This window comes from Clytia hemisphaerica, unplaced genomic scaffold (genome assembly GCF_902728285.1).
Source record: "Clytia hemisphaerica strain Z4C2 unplaced genomic scaffold, Clytia hemisphaerica genome assembly, whole genome shotgun sequence".
Classification (NCBI taxonomy): domain Eukaryota; kingdom Metazoa; phylum Cnidaria; class Hydrozoa; order Leptothecata; family Clytiidae; genus Clytia; species Clytia hemisphaerica.
Genome location: NW_027103319.1, coordinates 737,506 through 743,505, shown reverse-complemented (window position 1 = coordinate 743,505; position 6,000 = coordinate 737,506).

The window sequence follows — 6,000 nt, the reverse complement described above, 5'->3', positions numbered from 1 at the left end:
GCTAACTGGGTTGAATACTATGAATAAATTTGACTGACATTATGCTGAAATGAAAATTTACTAACAATTCAGCTTGAATCGCCATGGTAAGGTTTTGTTTTTTTCAATTTTCAATCTTTTTCCGAATTTTAATTTTAAAAGATTGGTTAAATGTGAAATTACTGTGATATATGGGATATCGTGGTTCAATTCACCCAATTCAAACTCAAGCTCTCGATGATATGAAAACTTTGGCGTCAAGGTAGAGAAGGGAAATTAAAGACATGACATAAGATTTTTTGGGATGAGCTGGAGCAACGATGTAAAAATAATAGATAACCAACTACCTCTAGAAGGCACTTCTCCCAAGAGAACAACCATTGTTTTCCTATTGAAATGAGCACTCCTTCAAATAGCTCTGTGTGCAGTGCGTGTTATGCTTTTAGCTAGATTTTGACACACTTTTTGACATCCACTGAATTGATAGAAAATTTGAATTGTTATTTACTTTTAGAATTTTTTTCAAAAGATTAAGGTACCAATCTTTAGACAAATTGACTACGGATCGGCCTGATACCACTTAATCTTCATCTGGATAAATAAACGCTCATAAAATGATGTTATCTGAAAAATATATGTGTGATTTGAAGTGCGATATCTCACGAATGAAAAGTGCATGAAGGTTGCCTGATACAAAATAAACAGATGAATGTTTATAGAACAATAATATCTAATTAAAAAATTCCTTCTGTGAGGCTGCCTATAGGAAAATACACTTTTTCTAACCCAAATTTTGGAAAAATATACATCACGTGATCGATTCTGTCCAATAGAAGGTTGCAAATGAAGCAAGTTTTTATTTAATTGCACTTTTTACGATGCAAAATGTCATTAATATTTTTACAACCGTAACACGGATGTTTTTTTGAGAATCAAGGCAAGTTGGTTATCTATTATTTTTACATCGTTGGCTGGAGTTTTTATAAGATACTTCACTAATCGGTCATTTGAAATAATAGAGATGACGCGTTCTTTAGAAAAAGCAATAAAATCCTTTGTCTAAAGATTCAACCATCAACCGAATCATCGAAAACCTTGTAAAAACTCCAGCTTGACCCGATTTTTTAAACAAAGATGCTTTTTACAAAATCTTACAGTAGTCATAAATTTTTGAATCAATTGCACGATCTTTTCAATAAAACTAAGTGGGTTGATTTATGAGAGTTTTCAATAAATTCACGAAATTAGCTTATGAAAATTTATTTTGAGGCATGATTTTTGCCAAAATCTCCAGGTAAATGAAAGAAACTAGTCGCGAAATAAATTATTTTTGAGAAAAATCGTCTTGCAAAAATATCTGCTCGAGGAAATTAATCCAGTAAAAATGTGACCATGCCCTCGGATGAATATCTTGGATTAAGGCTCATCTATATATTGTGTTAAATGTATGATAGAGTTAAATAATAGATTTTTATCAAATATTTGCCAATATTGCCTTGCGAAATTTATCTCATTATTGATGCGATTAAAATACCATAATCGTTAAACTAAAGGAAATTTTAATTATTTTTTTATATTTTCCTTGTCTCTCTTCCGTATTTAAAATTTTCCGACGTCTAAAATGCGTCACATTCTATTTTTTAATTTCCATTAATATTGCATAAAAACAAAACTAAACACATCGGATGCAATTAAAATCATGAGGGCTAATCAAAGTAAGGAATTTCTGATAAGTTTTATTACATTTTCTTTGTCTCTCTTCCGCGTTCTTTTTAGAAATATCCATCATATATCCCATAAGTAAGAAATAATTTTATTTCTCAACGATGACAGCGAGCGAAGCGAGCTTAATAACTATGGTAAAGAGTTGTCTCGGTCGACGCGACGCCGCTAGTTTACTATATTCCTTTAGTTCCAAAAGTAATAATTAACTTAGTTAGAAGGATGGATGATTCCTACCGATGCAAACGACATTGAAACTATCCTGGGATAGTTGAAAAGTCTAGGATAGAGAAATCATAGCGCTTACCGTTGCCTTTTTGTTCGTGTTCACAACGCAACAGAGCCATGGCGTATGGACGACAATACCTGAACAAGCTGGGGGAGATCGATTACTCTCGCTAGTGGTTAATCATGCTTATTTAGGGCCTATTGACTACCCCAATTAAAGTCCTAATGCCTAAAACGGGTAAATGACCAAAAACAGCAAACAAACTTCACAGTGCTGTAACTTTTTATCAACATAAATCTGAATACAGATTTGAAGTCAGCATTATTTCTCGTCATTATTTTCATCTTCATTTTTCTTCTTCGTTTTTCGACTTTATATAATTCTCCTTTTGAAATATCTTTCCAACGGTGTATAACTTTCATAGCATGAATGGAAGCTGAGAAAATGTCAAAAAACTGAAGTATTCACATAATTTTAGACCCCCCCCCCCTTCTCAAAGAACCACTGGGACCCCTGCCCACTGAAAAAATTATCCAAAATATCGTCCCTGGTTTAAAATTATCTTCCAATTTTTATCCCCACTGAAAATAATCAAATGAACCAATCCTCATTGTAAAATATTGTGCTATTTTTCCCATCCCCACTGAATTTTCTGACTTGAAAACAAAAGAATTGAAATTTTCAGCCATAAAAAATATGGGAATATCATCCCCATTGAGTCTTAGTCCGTTATTTTTAGTCCCCGCACCGGCTGATAAAATCCTACCGGGTCTGTGAGAAGGAGGTGTGTGTTGAAATGCTCGGGAAAGTCTGCTCTGTGGGAAGCTACCTTGCTAGTACATAAGAACATTTTTGAAATATCAATTGAACGTGTATGGGAACAGTGAAGGAATTATTTTTTCATGGATTTTTTTGACAACTATTATATTACTGAATGACTGAATTCAGAAATTATTTACCTTTAAAAATCTATGTTGAGCCTCAACATGTGCCAACTGAAATGAATACATGAATAAATTTGACTGATATTTTGCTTAAATAAAAATTTACTAACAATTCAGCTTGAATTTCCATAGTTCTTTTTTATTTTTCAATTTTTTTTTCTAAATTTTAATTTGAGAAGATTTCTCTTAGATTGGTTAATGAATGAATTAGTGAGATTTTTGGGATCACGGTTCAATTTAACTGATTCTAATTCGAAAAGACAGTCAAGCTCTCGATGATGTGAAAACTTTGGTTTCAACGTAGAGAAGGAAAATGATAATCATGACGCGTCCATCAGAATTATCAATAGTGCAAGGGGGTCGAGGGTGGTGTTAAATGTATGCTAAAGTCTATTCACGATAAGTGTGCACTCTTTTTTCTTTTACCTATAACTTTTGAAGGAATTCTTCAATATTTATAAATTTGGTATCGTTGGAGATATTTGTCAGTGGAACATTTTGAAATAAAAAAAGTTTTTAAACTAGTCATAGCTTTCACTAAATGCCCCCACATAAAGATCATGTCATGCACTTATAAAGCTTTAATGCTTTAAACATTAAACATTAAAGAATGATCAGGAATAATTGATTGATTTAATTATTGATTGATTGGTTGATTGATTGATTGATTGATTGATTGATTGATTGATTGATTGATTGATTTATTGATTGAGGCGTTTGCTTGAAAAAAAATATATATTCCATTATAAAAAAATACATACTTGAAAAATTCATGCAGCTTGATAACTTAATAAAATTTAAGGAAAAGCTGGAAAAGCCTCTCAAAAATATATTTAAAAAATTATGGTACCATTATCTTACTGATTTTTACATCTCCTGTTTGTTTGTTTTTTCTCCTAGTTTCTTTCTTATAACGATATATGTCATGATTACTATTCACTAAATAGACCTTTTCTAATAATGTCGCAGACATCTTAGATTGTAGGCAAAATATATGGACATACGCAGTGAATAAATCCACAAGGTAACCAATCAGAAATAGCTTGTTTTTTTCATTGGCTGCTATATTTCAACATTTGTCTGTTGCTACTTTGCCTAATAAACAATAGTCAAGAGGATACTGCGTACAAAATTTATCAAAAAGTTCTACGCCATCTTAAGTTGGGTGAAATAGAAACTCACTTATCCTAGTTAAGGCCCGGGGTCCACTAGCGTAAGCTGTGATTGCACTTCTCAAGCAAAATCTTCTATGTTGTTGGTCAAAAGAAAAGTAAAGGAATGCCATTGTGGTTCATTCAGACGTACAGTCGAGAAAAGTTAAAATGCGCCTAAATTTCTTTTCAAGTGCATAGTCCTTTTTCATGATGCAATCTTTTCTCCAAGCTGATCGCAGCGCAGACAATGAAGAGACGCGCCTTCAGGAAGCTAGACTTTTTGAGTTTATAGCTAGCGATATACTTTCCCTTTATGGTGTTTCTGTATGACTGTCTGTGTACCTAGTCTAACCACCGTTAAATGCATTCGGGAAGGTCTCTCCTAACTTAGAAAGCCAGAATTTGGAGCTTATTTCACCAAACCACTGGAGTGTAAGTTATTTAGGCTATCACAACTGCATGAAAAAGTTTAACGTGCGCATGTAAAGTTTAACAAGTAAACAAACTTTTTTCAGGTTTTTGAAAAAGATTTACCACACTGAAAAGACGTAAAAACACTCTAAGTGAGGTAAATTATTTTGAAGACCAAAAGAAAAAGTCCACCACGTTTGGATTCAACTTTACATCATATGCGTACATTCATCTTTTTTATACTTTGCCGGTTGTTTTACTAAGTTAAGAAGGACTTTCTCGAGTTACGACCATATGATGGTATTTAAAGCTCAAGAAGCCCTATAAACAATAAAGGTAGTTATCAATAAAAATGACAGACAAAAATAAATTAGAGTTTGAACAAAAATATCAAATGTACATTTGAAAACTTAAGCAAATTTCTTTAAAGATTCTGGAAAAATAATTGAAATCATTGCTGAAGTGAACTTCTGACTAAATTACAGTAGTTAGTATTCAGTTTCAAAGACAAGAAACTAAATTTGACATACAAAACACTTTTTCTACTCAATGAATCAGCTCATCATCATCATAACCAGTCTGCCATTTTGTTTGTTTTGATTTGCACAAGTAATATTGTAATCCGTGTTATATCATACACTGTTTTTATTTGCATTTATAATACTCGCTTCAGCTTCTCAAAGCTAAATCAAAACTAAAATTGTAATATGTAATAATGATAATACCATATAACGTAATATGAAAACCGAGCATTTACGGAAGAGACTAACTACGGGGATGCTTGGCCGACAAAACAAACAAATACAACAAAATTTCGAGATTCCAGTCCAATATCTATGCGTGAAACTATGAGTGCCTCCTCGTCGCTACGCTCCTGCGGGGGCAAAAAATTCTAAAAACGAAGATGAAAATGAAGAAGAAAGAAATGAAGATCTTTTAGAGAAATGCTGTAACTTTCATTTTCACTGGAGAGGTTCTTTGATCTTAGGAGGTCACTGTAAAAAAATTTCACTAAAATATTTATTCAATATGAAGTTATGATACAAAGTTAATAAGTGATTGACCCCAAAAAATAGCATAAAACAGCAGAAAACAGCATTTTTAGACGTCAATCAGCTTATAACTTTGTTTGATATCTTTTGACTGAATAATTATTTTTGAGAATTTTTTTCACAGTGATGACGTTCGATAATCAAGGATTCACTCCAGTGAAAATGAAAGTTATAGCACTTCTCTACAAGATCTTCATTTTTTTCTTCTTCATTTTCTTCTTCATTTTTTGAATTTTTTCAAAGACTTTTTTATTTTAAATTTTTCCACTCAGTAATATCTTTCCAATGATACCAAATTTATAAAGATTGAAGAATTCCTTTAAAAGTTATAGGTAAATGAAAAAAGAGTGCACATTTATCGTGAATAGACTTTAGTTCAACTAAAGTAATAGATTTTTATCAAATATTGATAAATTATTTATCTTCTTGCGACATTAAGGGTTTTATGATAGATTAAAATAGGTCTTAGAATCGTCTGATTATTGATGTGATTAAAATAACTTAATCGT